The sequence below is a fragment of the Musca autumnalis genome, unplaced genomic scaffold (assembly GCF_047663935.1).
Source record: "Musca autumnalis isolate F117 unplaced genomic scaffold, ASM4766393v1 scaffold_2, whole genome shotgun sequence".
Lineage (NCBI taxonomy): Eukaryota > Metazoa > Arthropoda > Insecta > Diptera > Muscidae > Musca > Musca autumnalis.
The window spans coordinates 17,309,190-17,330,748 of record NW_027411755.1 but is presented as its reverse complement, the minus strand read 5'-3'; the positions used below and the strand labels follow the sequence as shown (position 1 = coordinate 17,330,748).

The 21,559-nt window shown below is 27.5% G+C and overlaps 1 protein-coding gene across 5 annotated transcripts in view; it reads right to left on the bottom strand.

Moving 5' to 3' along the window:
- Lar (tyrosine-protein phosphatase Lar) overlaps positions 1-21,559 on the bottom strand; it is a 992,349-nt gene that overhangs the window by 717,191 nt on the left and 253,599 nt on the right. For all 5 annotated transcript variants that reach the window (XM_073967222.1, XM_073967225.1, XM_073967224.1 and 2 more), the window contains one exon: positions 19,390-19,464. The gene's annotated coding sequence lies outside the window, so the exon portion shown is untranslated. The remainder of the gene's footprint in view (positions 1-19,389; positions 19,465-21,559) is intronic.

The following is a 21,559-nucleotide window of genomic DNA, read 5'->3' as shown; positions in this document are numbered from 1 at the left end:
AGATGGGTTGCACAGAGTAGTGCAACCTCTGAAGTGGTGCAAAAATTTTCTGAAAGTTGTTTAGAAAAATAATATTCATTGCTTGAACATATAATTCAAATAATATTTTTTAAAATATTTTTAAACACTAGAAGAGATATTAAAGGTTTTCACCAAATAATATTCTACAAAATGTAACCTTTAATGTTGTTTGGTGGAAGATTCATTTTTGAGCAAGAAACTAATAGGAATTTTTTTAAGGCGGAATTGAACCTTTCAAAAATATCAAATAAACGGCACTTTATGAAAAAAAATATTTTTTTTTTAAATTTCACAAAACTTGAAAAAATAACCTTTTGTGAAATTTTTGAAGTAATATTTAAAAAAATCCACGTTTTGTGAAATTTTTGAAAAAAAGTATTTTTTTTTGTTTTTAATTCACGTTTGGTGTAAATCTCTTCAAATTTACGTTTCTTGAAAAAATATCTCTTAAAAATCCACATTTTTTGAAAAAAAATAATTTTTAAAAAATTAACTTTTTTGAAAAAAATAATTTTCAAAAAATCCACTTTTTTGAAAAAAAATAATTAGGAGGGTTGGCGTTTTTTGTTTGGGATGACGACTTCTATTTTGTTTTTCAAAATAGTCAGGCTTAATCCCATAGTCGTTGTTTTAATATTTTATTAAAACAACTTTAATTTATTAGTGGGAAAAAATTAGTGATGTTTACCAAGGGGTAAGGCAGGGAATACTATAGTTTCAGATCTCGCCACAGATCTTCATCAGTTCCCTTGTTTCTTGTTTTTCAACAAGAAACTTTTTATACCCATGTGTGCGCAAAGAAACACTCTGATCGAGAATTTCTTTGGCACTACCTAAACTCTAGCAACTTCACTTGCAAACAAAACCAAATCTTTCCCACCCTTGGTAAACATCGCTAATTTTTCCCACTAATAAATTAAAGTTGTTTTAATAAAATATTAAAACAACGACTATGGGATTAAGCCTGACTATTTTGAAAAACAAAAAAAGAAAAAAATAATTATTAAAAAATCCACGTTTTGTGACATTTTGGAAAAAATATTTTTTAAAAAATCCACGTTTTGTGACGTTTTGGAAATAATATTTTTTATAAAATCCACATGTTGTGACTTTTTGGAAAAAATGTTTTTAAAAAATCCACTTTTTGTGACATTTTGGAAAAAATATTTATTAAAAAAATCCACGTTCTGTAAACTTTTTGAAAAATATTTTTAAAAATTCACGTTCTTCAAAATTTTTCAAAATTATTTTTTAAAAAATCCACGTCCTGCAAATATTTTTTAAAAATCCAAGTTCTGTAAAATTTTTGAAAAATATTTTTATTTTTTAAATCCCCTTTTTGTGATATTTAAAAAAAATATTTTTTTAATAAATTTTTTGTAAAATTTAAAAAAAAAAAAATATTTTTTCGTTTTGGAAATTTGTGAAAAAATATTTTCTAAAAATCCACGTTTTTTTGCGGTTTCAAAATTTCTTCATTTTAATTAAACAAGAAAACTCTTTTTATTGATATTTTTTCACAAAACGTGGATTTTTAATTGATATTTTTTTACAAAACTTGGATTTTTTAAAAAGTATTTTTCAAAAATTGTAAAGAACGTTGATTTTTTAAAAACTATTTTCCAAAAATTTTACAAGACGTGAACTATTTAAAAAATATTTTTCATAAGTTTTACAAACGTGGATTTTTTAAAAAATATTTTTCATAAGTTTTACAAAACGTGGATTTTTTAAAAAATATTTTTCATAAGTTTTACAAAACGTGGATTTTTTAAAAAATATTTGTCATAAGTTTTACAAAACGTGGATTTTTTTTTTAAATATTTTTCATAAACTTTACAAAACGTGGATTTTTTTTTTAAATATTTTTCATAAACTTTACAAAACGTGGATTTTTTAAAAAATATTTTTCATAAACTTTACAAAACGTAGATTTTTTAAAAAATATTTTTCAAAAATTTTACAAAACGTGAATTTTTTTAAAAATTTTTTTTCAAAAATTTAGAGACAAATATTTTCCACAAATTTTACAGAACGAGGATTTTTAAAAAAATATTTTTCAAAAATTTTACAAAACGTGGATTTTTTAAACAATATTTTCAAAAATTTCACTGAACGTGGATTTTTTAAACAATATTTTCAAAAATTTCACTGAACGTGGATTTTTTAAAAATATTTTTCAAAAAATTTACAATACGTAGATTTTTTGAAAAATATGTTTTCCAAAATGTCACAAAACATAGATTTTTTGAAAAATATTTTTTCCAAAATGTCACAAAACACAGATTGTTTTAAAATATTTTTCAAAAATTTTACAATACGTGGATTTTTTTTAAAAAATATTTTTCAACAATTTTAGAGAATGTGGATTTTTTAAAAAAATATTTTTCAACAATTTTAGAGAATGTGGATTTTTTAAAAAAAAATATTTTTCAACAATTTTAGGGAACGTGGATTTTTTAAAACAATACTTTCCAAAAATTTTACAGAACGTGTAGTTTAAAAAAATATTTTTTAAACATTTTACAGAACTGGGATTTTTTAAAAAATATTTTTTAAAAAATATTTTTTAAAAATTATGCTGAACGCGAATTTTTTAAAAAATATTTCTCAAAAATTTTGCAGAACCTGGATTATTTAAAAATATTTTTCAATAATTTCAGAACGTGATCTTTTCTAAAAAAAAAAATTAAAAAATATTACAGAACACCGATTTTTAAAAAATATCTTTCAAAAATTTTAGGGAACGTGGATGTTTTAAAAAATATTTTTCAAAATTTTTACAGAACTTAGATTTTTTAAAAAATATTTTTCAAAAATTTTACAGAACGTATATTTTTTTTATAAAATATATTTTAAACATTTCACAGAACATGGATTATTTAAAAATATTTTTCAAAAATTTTACAGAAAGTGAATTTTTAAAAAATATTTTTCAAAAATTTTACAGAACTTGGATTTTTTAAAAAAATATTTTTCAAAAATTTTTTACCAATTTTACAGAACGTGGATTTTTTAAAAAATATTTTTCAAAAATTTTACAGAACGTGGATTTTAAAAAAAATATTTTTCAAACATTTTACAGAACGTGGATTATTAAAAAAATATTTTTCAAAAAATTTACAAAACGTGTAGCTTTTAAAAAATATTTTTCAAAAAATATACAGAACGTGTAGCTTTTAAAAAATATTTTTCAACAATTTTACAAAACGTGGAATTTCAAGAATTTCGAAAATTTTAAAAAACGTTGATTTTTTTTTAAAAAATATTTTTGAAGAATTTTGCAGAACGTCGATTTTTTTAATTTAAAAAAATATTTCTCAAAAATTTTACAGAACGTCATCTTTTCTAAAAAATATTTTTAAAAAAATTTACAGAACACGGATTTTTAAAAAAAAAATATCTTTCAAAAATGTTAGAGAACGTGGATTTTTTAAAAAATATTTTTCAAACTTCACTTTGGCAGTTTTGTTGAGATGTGTGTTTTACTTACTATTAATCTCATATTTGTTGTTTTCAAATTTAAAAACAACAAATTTAAAGTGGGACTTAGTTAAAATTGATTAATTAAGGGATGGCAGAGAAGACTAGTTTCGTCCAACGCCACTTGGACTCATCAGTTCTCTTAATTCTTTGGATTGAAACAAAGAACCCTTCCCCAATTTTATGATGAGTCCAAGTGACGTTGGACGAAACTAGTCTTCTCTGCCATCCCCTAAAGTAATCAATTTTTTAACAATTTTTGTTTTTGTTTTTTGTAAAGTATATTTTAAACATTTTACAGAACATGGATTATTTAAAAAATATTTTTCAGAAATTTTACAGAACCTGGATTTTTTTCTAAAAAATATTTTTAAAAAATCTTACAGAACAGGGATTTTTAAAAAAAATTTCCAAAATTTCACAGAACGTGGATTTTTTAAAAAATATGTTTTCCAAAATTTCACAAAACGTGGATTTTATAAAAAAATATTTGTTTCAAAATTTCACAAAACGTGGATTTTCAATAGATATTTTTTCACAAAACGTGGATTTTTAAGAGACGTTTTTTAAACGAAACGTAAATTTTTTAAAAATATATCTTTTTCAAAAAATTCACGAAACGAGGATTTTTAAAAAAATTATTTCTTCAAAAATTTCGCAAAATGTAGATTTTTTAACCAATTTTTCAATAATTTCATAAAATGTGATTTCTTTTTTAAAAATATTTTTTAAAAAATTTACAAAATATTTTTTCAAAATTTTTTCAAAAATTTACAAAATGTGTATTTTTCAAAAATTTCACAATTTTTTTCAAAAATCTCACGAAATGCTACATATTGCAAACGTACCGATCAATCAACGCATAAATTATAAGACAGACACCGAATACTGTGCCCTGATATACCGGAATGTCAGTGAAAAGCACAGGAAAATGTAGTTGGAAAACTCTTGTCAATAAAAGAAGATGTGTTAAGTTGAGAGAATAACAGAGCTATGTAATTATTTTTGCAACAATTGTTTTATATTTTTATAAAAATAGGTACTCATTTTTTTAAGCCAACAACTATTTGATGATGACTATCGACGACAGTCGGAAATATAGGCAAAAATAAATCAAGATTAAAAAAATAAAAAAAATGCGTTTTTAATTTCTACTGACCTAAAGCCAAATGAACAGAAGAATATAGTGATCAACAACAATTATACGAAAATTTAGAAAAATATACTTTTCACAAATTTCACAAGATATGAATACTTTAAAAAATATTTTTTTTTCAAAAATTACAAGAATTTTTAAAAAATATTTTTCAAAAATTTCACAAAATTTGGATTTAAAAAAACTAAAAAAAATATTACAAATGGTGGATTTCTCTGAAAAAAATATTTTTTTTAAAAAAATTCAAGTTTTGTGAAATTTTTGAAAAACATTTTTTTTTAAATCCACCATTTGTAATATTTTTTTAGTTTTTTTTAATCCACATTTTGTGAAATTTTTGATTTTTTTTTATTCATGTTTTCACAAAACGTTTATTTTTAGAAAATATATCTATATATATAAAAATGGTGTAAAAAATGTATAGTAATTCATAAAATGAGAACGGCTAGGCCGATTTCTGTAAAATTTTTTGTCAGTTATTCGTATTTTCGAGAAGAAGGTCTTTACGGAAGAAAATTTTGGAAAATCTCTCTGGAAAAGTCGGAAAATTGGAAAAATCGAAAATTGAGTTTTTGTATGAAATTTTATTCCTTAATAGCGAGACGAAGTTCGCCGGGTCCGCTAGTTTTTTATAAAGTTCACAGAAAGTGATTTTTTTGAAAAATATTTTTCCAAAAATTTCACAAAACGTTTATTTTTAGAAAATATTTTTTTCAAAAATATCACAAGAAGTGGATTTTTTAAAAAAATATTTTTCCAAATATTTCACAAAACTTTTATTATTAGAAAATATTTTTCAAAAATTTAACAAAACGTAGATTTTTTAAAAATATTTTTTAAACATTTCACCAAACGTAGAGTTTTTATAAATAACACTAACACGACCTGACAATTTTTGTACACCACGTTGGGCGCCACTTTTACATTTCTTGTTGATTTCACCTAAAATTAGATTTCCGGTGTCTTTCAACATCGCCTTCAACTCCAGCGGTAGTCGATCATTAAATTAGCGAGACTATGTGATTACTTAATTAAAAATCGACATATAAAACTGATGCATTTGCAGTTATTTTCCGCTTGTAAAAAGAACAAACTAATTTTGTTTTTAGATTAATTCTAACATAAGAACTATGGGAATAAATATAATTGACGATCATCAAAAGGTCGTCTGAGATTTGGAGTCCTTTTAATTGCTGTGTCCCTTTTGTATACATATATTTCAAGACATCCATCCCAATTCGATTTACAAACCAAATAAAAGTGATTTCTTTTTTACCATTTCATAGAGGAAACCATTAACATAAAACTAACACTTTTACAGTTTTTTAGTTGTGTTCTGTTCATAAAATGGCTACTAAATCTTAGCCATCTAATTTGATTTTTAGATTAATTTGCAACTTTGCTCGTCTAATTTTTATGGCTGTAAATCTTAACATTTCCCCTTTTGATTAATTTCATTTGAAATTTAATAGCCCTTCTTTTCTACGGTTCAGGGGCAGTACAATTTGATATTGTTTTGGATTCCTATTACCCCTACAATAAGGGGACCGGCCACAAAACTATCAAGGGGAGCTAGAAATGTTTTCTATTCACAGAAACCGAGTCTATTAATTTTCTTGTTTTCAGTTGTTGTTTCGAAATATTTTATTGTTATTCTTTGCTTCCTTATGTTGTTGCGATGAACTTTTTTTTTTTTGGAATGTGTGTGTTTCAAAATTTATTGCCATTACATGCGCCACTTAACACATGTAAAAGTAAATTAGTAACAACAATGAAGACGACAACAGAAAAAAACGAAGAAAAAAACAACTCAGTAGTAATTTATGCCTAAATCTAAGAAGCTGTTATGCTATTCGAAGCTGAGGTTCAACAATAAAACACCGAGACAAGACAAGAGCCATTCATGAAGTTACCAGGAGGCTCTCAACAATAATAAAACACTACAGGCGAAAAAAAGAACAGAATACAACATGTATGCAATTATTTTTACACAGATTGTACAAGAACACAGCAGCAGCAACAACAACAAGAACAGTAATAAAATATTACACTTTTACGCATCCTTGTAGCAGAAGCCAATATCTGTGTGTGTCTGTGAGTATGTGTCCGTACTTGTTATTTTGATAATAATATGTTAAACATTGGGCCAAAACAATTACACCAAATTTTCCAAACAAGGATGTAGGAAATATTTTTCTACTTCCTTACACGAGCAAAAGTGTCTAGAAAAGAAAGCAAAACTTTTTTGTTTTATTATATTTACAAAGAACAACAATAACAACAAAACTGTAATGAGTGGGAGGAGATATTGTTGGTGGTGTATATTTTCGAAATATAAACAAAAAGATTTACACATTCACATGGATATCCTTCTGCAAACATGAGTAGAAACCATGAATCAAACAGGAAATGGGCAGGCCAGAATAATAACAGACAATATTTTTTGTAAGCAGAACAAGAAATCATTTTTTATTTATTGGGGTGTAATGAAGACGTCTTGACCTTAAATAAAAAATATTTTTTCAACAGTTCCACACAACGAGGATTTTCGGTGGAGTTTTTGAAAAAATATTTTTTTAAAAATTCAAGCTTCGAGAAATTTTTTGAAAAAAAAAAAAATTCAGAAATTCCACCGAACGTGGATTTGCCAAAAAATATTATTTTTCATAAATTCTACAAAACGAATATTTTTTAAAAAATATTTTTTTTCCAAATTTTCAACAAAACAAATTTTTTTTAATATTTCTTTTTTCACATTCCACAAAACGTGGATGTTTAATTTTTTTTTTAATTTCCAAAACGTGTATTAAAAAAATAATTTTAAAAAACTCGAAGGAACGTAGTTTTCAATTTTTTTTAAAAAAAATCCCACAGAAGATTGATTTCTTAAAAATATTATTTTTCATAACAAGGGCTTTTTAAAAAATATTTTTTCGAAAATTCCACAAAACTAGGATTTTTTTAAAATATGTTTTTTTTTCCAGAATTGCACTAACCGTAGATTTTTAAGTTTTTTTTAAATTTCACAAAATGTGATTTTTTTTAAAAATAATTTTTAAAAATTCGAAAGAACGTGGATTTTTAATTTTTTTTTTTCAAAAATTTTACAAAACATGGATTTTCTAAAAATATTTTTCAAAAATGTCACAAAACTTAATTTTATAAAAAATATTTTTTCAACAATTTCACAAGACTTAATTTTATAAAAAATATTTTTCAAAAATTCCACAAAGCGTGGATTTTTAAAAAAATCGAAAACGTGGAATTTTTAAAGAAAATCTTTTTTCAAAATATTTCACAATACGTTGACGTTTTTAAAAAATATTTTTTTTTTAATTTTCGCTATACGTGGATTTAAAAAAATATATTTTTTTTCAATAATTCCAAAAAAATTAGATTGTTTAAAACAAAATTTTCCCAAAAACGTAGATTTTTAAAATTTTGTATTTAAAAATTCCACAAAACGTGGATTTTTCTAAAAAATGTTTTTTTTTTTCAAAAATTCAACAAAACGCGGATTTTTTATTTTTTCAAAAATTCCCCTATACCAGAATTTTTTAACAAATATTTATTCAAAAATTCCACAAAACGTGGATTTTTTAAAAATTCAACAAAACGTGTTTTTTTAAAAACATATTTTTACAAAAATTCCACAAAACTGTACAAAACTTTTTTTAAAAAATTCCACAAAGGGTGGATTTTTCACAAATTATCTTTTCAAAAATTCCAACAAAAAGTGAAACTTTTCAAAAAAATTTCACAAAACTTAATTTTATAAGAAATATTTTTCAAAAATTTCACAAAGCGTGGATTAAAAAAAATTGAAAAAGTGGAATTTTTAAAAAATATTTTTTCAAAAATTTCACAGCACGTTGACTTTTTTAAAAATCTTTTTTTTTAATTTTCACTACACGTGTATTTATTTAAAACATTCCATAAAACGTGGATTTTTTAAATTTTTTTTATTTAAATATTTCACAAAACGTGGATTTTTTAAATTTTTTATTTAAATATTTCACAAAACGTGGATTTTTTAAATTTTTTTATTTAAATATTTCACAAAACTTGGATTTTTTAAATTTTTTTATTTAAATATTTCACAAAACTTGGATTTTTTAATTTTTTTTATTTAAATATTTCAAAAAACGTGGATTTTTTAAATTTTTTTATTTAAATATTTCACAAAACGTGGATTTTTTTAAAAATTTTTTTTTCAAAAATTCCACGAAACGTGGATTTTCAAAAAAACATTTTTTTACAAAAACTCAACAAAACGTGGATTTTCTAAAAAACATTTTTTTACAAAAATTCAACAAAACGTGGATTTTCTAAAAACATTTTTTACAAAAATTCAACAAAACGTGGATTTTCTAAAAAACATTTTTTTAACAAAAACTCAACAAAACGTGGATTTTCTAAAAAACATTTTTTTACAAAAATTCAACAAAACGTGGATTTTCTAAAAAATATTTTTTTTACAAAAATTCAACAAAACGTGGATTTTCTAAAAACATTTTTTACAAAAATTCAACAAAACGTGGATTTTCTAAAAAACATTTTTTTACAAAAACTCAACAAAACGTGGATTTTCTAAAAAACATTTTTTTACAAAAATTCAACAAAACGTGGATTTTCTAAAAAACTCCACAAAGCGTGGATTATTATCTTTCCAAAAATTCAACAAAACGTGGATTTTCTAAAAAACATTTTTTTACAAAAACTCAACAAAACGTGGATTTTCTAAAAAACATTTTTTTACAAAAATTCAACAAAACGTGGATTTTCTAAAAAACTCCACAAAGCGTGGATTATTATCTTTCCAAAAATTCCAACAAAAAGTGTAATTTACAAAAATATTTTTTTCAAAACTTCCGCCAATCGCGTAGAATTTAATTTTTTTTTTCAAAAATTTCTACAAATAGTGAATTCTTCAAATTACACAAAACGTGGATTTAAAAAAAATATCTCTCAACATTCTTCAAAATTCCACAAAACGTGGATTTAAAAACATATCTCTCAACATTTTTCAAAGTCCACAAAACTTGGATTAAAAAAAAATATTTCTCAACATTTCTCAAAATTCCACAAAACGTGGATTTAAAAAAAAAATATCTCTCAACAACTCCACAAAACCTGGATTTGAAAAAAAATATTTTTGTTGGTTATTTGAAAAAATATTTTTTACAAGTTCACGAGTCGTTTGTCAACTGAAAAAAAATATTTTGTTTAAAAATCCACGTATTGTTGTTTATTTGAAATAATATTTTTTTAAAAATCCACGTATTGCTGGTTATTTGAAAAAATATTTTTTAATATTTTTTTTTTAGTTATTTGAAAAAATATTTTTTAATATTTTTTTTTAGTTATTTGAAAAAATATTTTTAATATTTTTTTTAGTTATTTGAAAAAATATTTTTTAATATTTTTTTTTAGTTATTTGAAAAAATATGTTTTAAAAATCCAGGTATATATGGTAATTTGAAAAAAATATGTTTTAAAAATCCAGGTATAGATGGTAATTTGAAAAAAAAAATATTTTTTAAAAATCCACGTATTGATGGTAATTTGAAAAAAAAATATTTTTTAAAAATCCACGTATTGATGGTAATTTGAAAAAAAAAATATTTTTTAAAAATCCACGTATTGATGGTAATTTGAAAAAAAAAAATATTTTTTAAAAATCCACGTATTGATGGTAATTTGAAAAAAAAAAAATATTTTTAAAAATCCACGTATTGATGGTAATTTGAAAAAAAAAAATATTTTTAAAAAATCCACGTATTGTTGGTTATTTGAAAAAATATTTTTTAAAATCCACGTATTGTTGGTTATTTGAAAAAATATTTTTTAAAATCCACGTATTGTTGGTTATTTGAAAAAAATATTTTTTAAAAAATCCACGTATTGTTGGTTATTTAGAAAAATATTTTTTATTTTATTTTTATTTATTTATTTCAAATATTTATTATAATAAAAAATTACAATAAAATTATATAAAAAATAGCACTAGCATCTAAGGCTATCGGCTATAAATATTTTTTAAAATCCACGTATTGTTGGTTATTGGAAAAAATATTTTTTTTTTTAAACATATTGTTGGTTGTTTGAAAAAATATTTTTTAAAAATCAACCTATCGTTGTTTATTTGAAACAAATATTTTTTAAAAATCAACCTATCGTTGTTTATTTAATACAAATATTTTTTAAAAATCCACGTATTGTTGGTTATTTGAAAAAATATTTTTTAAAAATCCACGTATTGTTGGTTATTTGAAAAAATATTTTTTAAAATCCACGTATTGTTGGTTATTTGAAGAAATATTTTTTAAAATCCACGTATTGTTGGTTATTAGAAAAAAATATTTTTTTAAAAATCCACGTATTGTTGGTTATTTGAAAAATATTTTTTTAAAATTCCACGTATTGTTGGTTATTTGAAAAAATATTTTTTAAAAAAAATCAACGTATTGTTGGTTATTTGAAAAAATATTTTTTTAAAAATCCACTTATAGTTGGCTAATTGAAAAAATATTTTTTTAAAAATCCACGAATTGTTGGTTATTTGAAAAAATATTTTTTTAAAAATCCATGTATTGTTGTTAATTTGAAAAAATACTTTTTAAAAATCCAAGTTTTGTGGAATTTTTTTTTATAACATATTTTTTTAAATTCTACGTTTTGTGGAATTTTCAACAATTCACGAAACGTGGATTTAAAAAAAATATTTTTCAAAAATTCCACAAAACGGGAAGTTTTGAAAAAAGTAACCAACAAAACATGGAATTTATAAAAAAATATTTTTTCAAGTAACCACCAAAACATGGAATTTTTAAAAAAATATTTTTTTCAAATAACCAACAAATCGTGGAATTAAAATTTTTTTTTTTCAAATAATCAGCAAAACGTGGAATTAAAAAAATAAAAAATATGTTTTCAATTAATTAACAAAACGTGGAATTTTTAAAAAGTATGTTAAAAAAATATTTTTCAATTAATTAACAAAACGTGGAATTTTTTAAAAAAAATATTTGTTCAAATAATTAACAAAACTTGGAATTTTTAAAAAAATATTTTTTCAAATAATTACAAAACGTGGAATTTTTAAAAAAATATTTTTTCAAATAATTAACAAAACGTGGAATTTTTAAAAAAATATTTTTTCAATAAAACGTGAAATTTTAAAAAAAATATTTTTTTAAATAATTAACAAAACGTGGAATTTAAAAAAAATATTTTTACAAATAATTCAAATGTATTTAAAAAATGTTTTTTCAAATAATAAACAAAACGTGGAATTTTTAAAAAAATATTTTTTTCAAATAATAAACAGAACGTGGAATTTTTAAAAAATATTTTTTCAAATAACAAAAAAACGTGGAATTTAAAACAATATATTTTTTCAAATAATTAACAAAACGTGGAATTTTAAAAAAAAATATTTTTTCAAATACTGAGAAAAATATATTTTTAAGGACAATCGCAACACCCTAATATCTATGCAAATCCTTTTTTAAAGAATCCACAATTTGTGTAAATGTATAACAACGAGAACAACTACATAAACAGCATGCTGTTTTGCACCTGTTTTAAAAACAAAGCACAACACATGCAGTTTTCTATAAATATTATTAGAAGAATATACCTTGCAGAACAGAAAAAATAAACACATAAATATAAAGAAGAAGAAAATTGTAAAGTATACAAACACACCTACATCAAAGTTAAATTAACACAAGTATCATCGTATACAACAACAACAACGACAACGTCATGTGTAATCTAACACAGATGCATTGTCAGTTTCAAATTTATATTCAACTCTATAAATATACAAAAACGAATATTTTCTCCTCAATCTAAATCTTGTGTTTTTTTTTCGGCAAAAGGTTGGGTATAGCTTTAATAAGAGTTATTTTCCTAGATGGATATCTTTCAGAGAAGGCAATGAAATAAAACAAAACAAAAATTACAAGAGAGAATACTAATTTCAAATCTATGGGATATCATAGGTCATATTGTGTGTGCCTTTGAATTTCCTTCATGTAGATTTTAGATAAGATTTTTTCGGAGTTATTTTCTTCCTGCAAAGATATTTCTTTTGTAAAAGAGATTGGTTATTAAATTTTTATTGTTTAGGTGTAGTGGGGGGGCGAACAAAAAACAATAATTATAAATTTGTGAATTTGATTGAAATTTGAAAGTTAAAGGAGATAAAAGTAATTTTTTTATATTTAGATATTGGATTATCCAAGACCATAAACGGGCGACGTGCAGAAGCCATTAAAGAGAAATGTTCTTTGAATAATTATGGGATTGAAATAATGGCGTACTATGGCGTATTAGTGCTGTCGTTACTTATGCAACAGGGTGGCTTTAAGCAAGAGAAAGAGATCAATAAATATATTTTTCGTTATTCGTACAACAAGATTCTAAACGAAGAAAAAAGGAGTATTTAGATGTCAGATTAAAAATTTATAATATTCGAGTATTCAATTATCCAAGGCTATAAACGAGGCAACTATCAAAAAGAACGTAAATATTTTCGATTGTTTGAGTGGAGTATTCCCCCATTGGCTCAACTTCATTTATTACCCTCTATTACAGAGAGTAATGTTTTTCAAAACGAACTGACAGTGTTGCAAAATTTTACTGATCGCTACCAATATCATGATTTCATCCCGGCGAAGGGAATTATCAATTGGCTTCTCAGTTTTTGAAATGATGCCTTTTTAGCGAAAAACCGAACTCTTTAAGTGTCTAGTATTCTCATATGAATGAGAATCACACTCACTTTTCGGCTTTTCCAAAGAAACACCAAAATCAAAATATTTTGCAACATGTCAGCACGTATCAACTAAGAATTCTTCGAATTCTGTGAGTTGAAAAGAACACCAACACAGTTGCCTGTGAGGTTGTTATTGGAATTTTGTTTTTTTGTTTTTAACAAAGCTCATTCATTCAATACTAGACACTTAAAGAGTTCGGTTTTTCGCTAAAAAGGCATCATTTCAAAAACTGAGAAGCCAATTGATAATTCCCTTCGCCGGGATGAAATCATGATATTGGTAGCGATCAGTAAAATTTTGCAACACTGTCAGTTCGTTTTGAAAAACATTACTCTCTGTAATAGAGGGTAATAAATGAAGTTGAGCCAATGGGGGAATACTCCACTCAAACAATCGAAAATGAGATTGAACTTCAACAATAAAAAACAAACAGAACGTAAATATTTTGGTGGCGAATACCAGGGACCTTAAACTACTGTTTAAAAGAATATTTTTCTGGGGACTATCAGTAACTACAAATAGAAATTAGAATAATATTTATATTTATCCGGTGCCATAGGCGAGACAATATTATTTATGTACCTTAACAATGTTCAGTATACAGTGCCGTATTAGTGCTGTCATAACTTATACGACACGAAGCCTTCAAGTAATATCCATTAGCTATTCATAGCCATTCTGATAAAAGTTATCAGTAAATATAAGTGATATCGATAGAGCAAGATTAAATACCAAGTGGAAATGTTCAGAGGCTTAAGAGAGGATTATAAATTGTATTAATGACATTTAAACAATATTTGGTACATTATACGTTATGTACTTATTGTCACGTTGGGGATAGAAATGTGAGCTGGGGATTTAAGCGAGTATAGTGAAGTAAAGACTAGTATTCAAAAATGACTGAATCAGAAGAAATTCTATATAAAATATATATAAAATTGGTGGCTTTAAGGACCATAAGCTCTGTTTTAAATAACGTGCTATTCAATGGCGTATTAGCGTTACCATAATTTATACGACACGGAGGACAATTGTCATTTGACTATTTATAGCCAGCTGGATAGAGAGTTCAGTAAAAAACGTGTATTTATATAATGTTAGATTCACAAGAGAATATAATTGGATATACGATTATCCCAGGATACAACACGGTTTTAAATAATATTTTTTGGAAGGACAATCAGAAGTATTTTTAGTAATATTTTGAAGGGAGTATCAAAAGGAATGAAGTGACGTGGGGGATGAGAGATACCAAGGAACGATATTGACCGGCTTTGACATGGCAAAGTCCAGGATTTATCTTAGTCCCCCTCTCATCTCAAGTGGACACTGACCTCCCCGTGGTGTCCCCGGGGTGCTGCCTTTAACACCCGTTAAAGGTAGTGAGCTAACATGTGCCGCGCGTTCACCCATAAGAACGTTAAAAACTTGGGTTTGGGCGCCGGGTTAGTAACCCTCCCCTAGAAAAAAACAGCCTACTATGAAAAAACGAAAGAAAAGAAAATCGAACCCCTCTAAAGGTGACGAACCCCGCAAACGTTTAAAGGACCATGATCTGAGAATCTGCACCTGGAATGTTTGCACTCCTTATAGAGAAGGTGCAGTCTTCGCATTGGCAGACGTACTTGAAAAGTACAAGGTGTCACAACAACACCTAAAGGTAACGCACTGCATTATAGCTGACATGACCTAAAGCATGAGTTTGTTTGCGGATTTGTAGTTAGTCGGAGACTAAAACATCTGGTATCCAGCTTCACCGTAGTGAATGAAAGGCTTGCTGCAATTCGAATAAAAACTAAATTCTTCAAAATCAGCTTTATTTGCGCTCATGCTCCCACTGAAGACAAGGACGAACAGACCAAAGATATATTTTATGAGCGCTTAGAAGAAACATATGACCGTTGTCCTGCCCATGACATTAAAATTATTCTAGGCGATTTTAATGCCAAAACTGGAAAGGAAAATATCTTTGGCCCAACAGTCGGAAAATTCAGTCTCCACAATGAAACATCTGATAATGGCATGAGGCTGATAGACTTCGCAGCGGCAAAAAACATGGTAGTTAGCAGGACCAGATTTAATCATCTCGATATTCATAAGGGCACCTGGCTGTCTCCAGATCAAAGAACAAGTAATCAAGTTGATCATGTTGTGGTAGATGGAAGACATTCATCAAGTGTGTTGCATGTACGATCGTTCCGAGGTGCAAACATTGATTCGGACCACTACCTTGTTGCAGCAAAGGTACGTAGCCGTCTAAACGTTGCAAATAAAGCACGAACAGACACAAAGCGGAAGTAGGACATCGATAGGCTGCAAAAACAACAGATAGCCACAGCATATTCCACTCAACTTGCCCAATTGCTTAATGCGAGCACTCCTTGTCCCGATATTATAACAACACAATGACAAAATATTGCCCACTCCATGCAAACAGCCGCAAAATCCATACTTGGATACCAGAGACCTCCACAAAGGAATTCATGGTATGACCAGGAGTATCAGTACCGAAGTACCGAAGAGAAAAATGCGGCATATAGAGCTACTTTACAATCAGTAGCAACGCGTAGCGCACGAGAGAGATATCGGGGAAAAAGGAGAGAAGAGAAACGTATTTTCCGCAAGAAAAAGAGAGAAATGGAAAAGCGGGAGTGTGAAAAAATCGAGATGTACAGGAGCCAGAATGAAGTCCGAAAGTTCTACCAAAGAGTGAAACATCAAACAGATGGCTTTGGTACAGGCACATCCTCCTGTAGAGACCAGCAAGGTAATCTGGTAACTGATACAGATAGCGTGCTCAGGATATGGAAGGAACATTTCTCCAATCTGCTGGTATCCAATAGTAGCGAAGACGATGATACCACAGATCCAATCCCAGAAGATGGTATTGAATGTATACCGCCCGGCCAAGATGAGGTAAAAACAGCAATCAACCGGCTGAAGAATAATAAGGCAGCAGGAGCTGATGGCCTACCAGCCGGTTTAAAACCGGAGGCGACGCGCTGATAAGTTGTATTCGTCAGCTAGTTAGCACCATCTGGCAGGAAGAACGGGTACAAGACGATTGGAACCTGAGCATCCTATGTCCCGTCCACAAGAAAGGAGACAAGACTGTATGCTCAAACTATAGGGGCATAAGTCTTCTCCCTATTGCCTATAAGATAGTGTCAGGGATATTGTGCGAAATAATTGGACCATACCAATGTGGCTTTAGACCTGGCAAGTCCACCATTGACCAGATATTTACCCTGCGGCAAATCCTAGAGAAGACCCAAGAGATGCAGATCGACACATTTCACCTTTTTGTCGATTATAAAGCAGCATTCGACAGTCCCCTCCGATCAAAGGTATTCCATGCAATGTCTGAATTTGGTATCCCCGCAAAGCTCATCCGGCTTTGTAAGATGACTTTAACTGATACTAGGTCCTCAGTTAAAATTGGAAAGAACCTCTCCGAAGAATTTTGTACCAAAAGAGGTTTCAGACAAGGAGACAGCCTTTCGTGTGACCTCATCCTGCTAGAAAAGGTTATACGAGAGGCAAATGTCAAAAGAAATGGCACAATTTACACCAATAGCCACATGTTACTCCTATGCTGATGACATAGACATCATGGGACGATCAGTAAAGGAAGTAACTGATACCTTTAGGAAGGTCGAAGCAGAAGCTGCGAAAGCGGGTTTGGCGGTAAACGGCGAAAAGACCAAATTCATGGTGTCGACGCGCAAAGCTGTCGATTGTTGGCTAGGCTATATCATAAGAATGAGCGATGATGAACCCGCTAAAAAGGCGTATAAATACATGCCATATGGCGGTGCACGCAGAATCGGCAGGCCTAAGCTTCGATGGAGCATACAAGTGGATGAAGAAATGAAAAGGCGCGGTATTCCAAAAAGTCATGCGAAAAACAGAGAGGAAAGGAGATCTTTTCTTAGTTCGGTCTGTGGAACAAATGTTGTGTAATGGGCCAACTAAGTAAGTAAGTAATATTATTCGAGAATATTTTTGAAACGAGAAAAATTCTTGTAGGAAACTTGATCTCACATCCCTTTAACACACATTTAGGTAAAACATTTTCCTAAATTTTCAAACAATTTTGGGGACCATGTTTTGACCAACAAGAAGAGATTTTCTTAAATAATTTCTACGGATATGCTCTGCTCTTCAAAATTTAATTTTTTAAACCAATTTTCAGCGACAGGATATCCTCTTAAAAAGTAAATTTGTTAAACTAATTTGGAGGAACCTTTTCTTTTAAGCCATTTTGCAGGCAGGTTCTGCTTTCAAACGTGTATTTTTTAAACTAATTTTAAACAGAATTTTCCTTTCTTCAAACTTTTATTTTTTCAAAGCAATTTGGAATGCAGGTTCTGCTCTTTAAACATGAATTTTTTGTACCAATTTTTAGGAGCATATGGAAGACACTTTCTAGGGTTAATCGATCAATATGTTAACATGATTGGAGGCTTCCTACAAAGGGAAGAAAAAAATTTTAAGTGAAAATTCTTTATGGATTTTTCCCTTTAACACACAAAGGAAGCCGTAGGATACCATTTATGTTCAACACTTTCCTACACCAGAAACAAGTTCTGGTTCTACTCTTTTTTTTTTTAAAAAAAAATTACATAAAAACAACTTGAGAAAAAAAATATGGTGGGGAGAGGAAAACTACAACCAAACAATAGTTTTCATATGCTTAATTAAAAAACTTTTTGTGTTGCATTTTAGTTTTGTTTTGGAGGGGTTTCACACATTATATTACTCCTGAACTGGCGGCTAGTATACTGCATACGGATCCCCCGAAAAAATCAAGGTAAAATAGATGAATAAAAAGGGAAGGAGAAGAAGAAACGAAGCAAAAAAGGTGGCAGGAGAAAATAAAACTTCAAGAACTTTTATTATTGTGCAGCACGGGAAAGGTTTTTCGGGGAAAAATTACTCCCACACACACACCAACACACATTGTACAGTTAAATGCAATAAATGGTGATAAAACAAGTATTTGCTGTTTTTCTACAATATATAAATAAAAGTAATTCAACAACAATGATAAATGTTAAACAAAATGAGAGAAAACAACATTTGTGAGTTTGTGTGTTTGGGGCTTCAACCTAGAAACCTGGAACAGAACTGGAAAAAAACAACAACAAAAAAAGTGGCAAAAATAGAAGTTTTACTAGGAACCTTGTTATATGATTTCATGGTTATATTTCTCTACAAAAATAACAAACAACAACTAAAAATTGTTTATAAAATAAAAATGGGAGGAAGCTGGAAAAATCCGCAAAACTCAAATAAAATTCCGGTTATTTTTTTTTTTTTTTTTGTTAACTTAAAGTAAATATTTAAATACTGCTGTTGCTTCGTGTGTAACTTTATCTGCAACTGCAGCATTCAGATTTGTTGGAAAATGTAAAAATTATTTAGCAATTTGTTGCTTATTTAAGAACAGTAAACTGAAAAAACATCAACAGATTAACTTTTTCCTTAAAGTTGTGGCACTGTTCCGCTTCATGCAAAGGTGTTAAATCCGAAAATAAAGACAGACACCTTGGAGGTATTAAGTTAGACATTAACAGAAAAACAAAATAAAATATCAAAGTTTTCAAATTAAATATACATATTATTACAGCTATTATATGGTCATCAACTCAAATCAAATTTTTTTTAGTTTGTTTTTTAACCAGGGTAGAATTAAGGCATATTAGATACTCATACTTCAACTCTGGGATGTCGAGAGTTGTAATTTTTCGACAACAGATTTTTTTATATAAATATGTATTTTATAATAGGTATAGTTTACCTATTTAAGCAAAAACTTGGTTTCAAAATTTATGGTTTTCTAATTATTTCATTTAACTGCTTTCTCTCTCTTTTTAGAAAATTTTAAGCAACATGAGAATCCAAGAAGATATATGGACTATTGGTTAACAGAATACTTACACATCAATGTGAACATCTACAAAGCTTCGGCTTGGTTACTGCGTTGAGTCATCCCGAAGAAAATTCCCACATTAACTGAAATAGAAAAAAAGAAATAAAAAATTAAATAAACAAACAATATTAAAAGATCTAATATTTTATTTAATTAAATAGAGGGTAAAGTTAAATATTTTGGCTTGGGATCAGATCTATATATAATTCTATATAATTTCGAAATTTGAAATCCAAAAATTTTAAACTAATTAGGAGAGTCATGTTCTGCCCTATAAACGTGGATTTTGTAACTATTTTTTTCTCTCATCATTACAATAATAAACGTGGATTTAAAAAAAAAATTCAACCATCATCCCTTCACAAAAGAGAATTTTTTCAATTAATTTTTTCACCCAACATCACGCCACAAAACGTGGATTTTTTAAAGAATATTTTTTCAAACAACATCACACCACAAAGCGTGGATTTTTAAAGAATATTTTTTCAAACAACATCACACCACAAAACGTGGATTTTTTAAAGAATATTTTTTTAAACAACATCACACCACAAAACGTGGATTTTTTAACCCTTCGTTGGACACCAATATTGTTTGTCATATTCGTAACACATGAGTCTGGCCAGACCCATACAAATATTTATATTTTTTTAGTAAACTTAATTAACATTTTCATATTAAAAGTTGTAAAATATGTTTAAAGGACCCTAATCTTTAATGAGTAATCCTTATTTGTCAAAAAACATGCCGAAAAACTATAAATTTAAATGATATTATCAAGTTGGTAAAACAGGACGTATGCCTACGAAGTAACAAATTCGTAGTTTTCTTGTCTCTATGCTCAAAAATCCTATGTATATTTCATTTTGAAGCACTATATTTTAGTTTTGGCCTATTATTCAGAATGAAGAGTGTCTATTTTATGACTTTACAGCTTATTGCAGTGAAATAACGATGATATCAAGAGGTAAATAAAGGCATATATCCTACGGATTTTCTTATAATTCATGTGGAGAATCCTATATTTGGACCAATCCACCCTACAAAAAGAGCGGACAAGCTAAGTAATGAGTTTTATTAGTCCAGTTATGTGTTTAATTGTCTAGAATACAAGTGTAACCCTATTTGCCAGAGATTTTTTTAAGTTGTGGTATATTCACTGATTTCAAACCCATATCCTGCCTTTGGGACCTTTTTATGTGCAATTTTGAAGACATGGTAGGGTGAAATGTGACAAGTTTCATAAAATGGCATTCATTTTGTCAAGTAATGTAGGAAAGATCAAATTTTAAGAAAAATTTCGGAAAATTTTCAATAAAAAATGGTTAGGGTCTGGCCAGACTCATGTGTTACGAATGTGATATGTATGTCAAAAAATCCTTGTAGCTCCTTTTCTGGTGATCCTTTTGACTTCACGTTTCCTTCATTTGAAAGGTAAGAAAATTTCATGAAGCTACCTGGAATCTCAGGTTCATAGCTTTATCGTAACCCAGTTTAAAATGCAAAATAAAATGAAAAAGGCCTGGCCAGACTCTGGTGTCCAACGGAGGGTTAAAGAATATTTTTTCAAACAACATCACACCACAAAGCGTGGATTTTTTAAAGAATATTTTTTCAAACAACATCACACCACAAAACGTGGATTTTTTAAAGAATATTTTTTCAAACAACATCACACCACAAAACGTGGATTTTTTAAAGAATATTTTTTCAAACAACATCACACCACAAAACGTTAATTTTTTAAATAAATTTTTTCAACCAACATCACACCACAAAACGTGGATTTTTTCCAACCATCCTCACACCAAGAAACGTGGATTTTTTAAACTAATTTTTCCAATCATCATCACAACAATAAACGTGGATTTTTTAAACTAATTTTTCCAATCATCCTCACACCAATAAACGTGGATTTTTTAAACTAATTTTTCCAATCATCCTCACACCAATAAACGTGGATTTTTTAAACTAATTTTTCCAATCATCCTCACACCAATAAACGTGGATTTTTTAAACTAATTTTTCCAATCATCCTCACACCAATAAACGTGGATTTTTTAAACTAATTTTTCCAATCATCCTCACACCAATAAACGTGGATTTTTTAAACTAATTTTTCCAATCATCCTCACACCAATAAACGTGGATTTTTTAAACTAATTTTTCCAATCATCC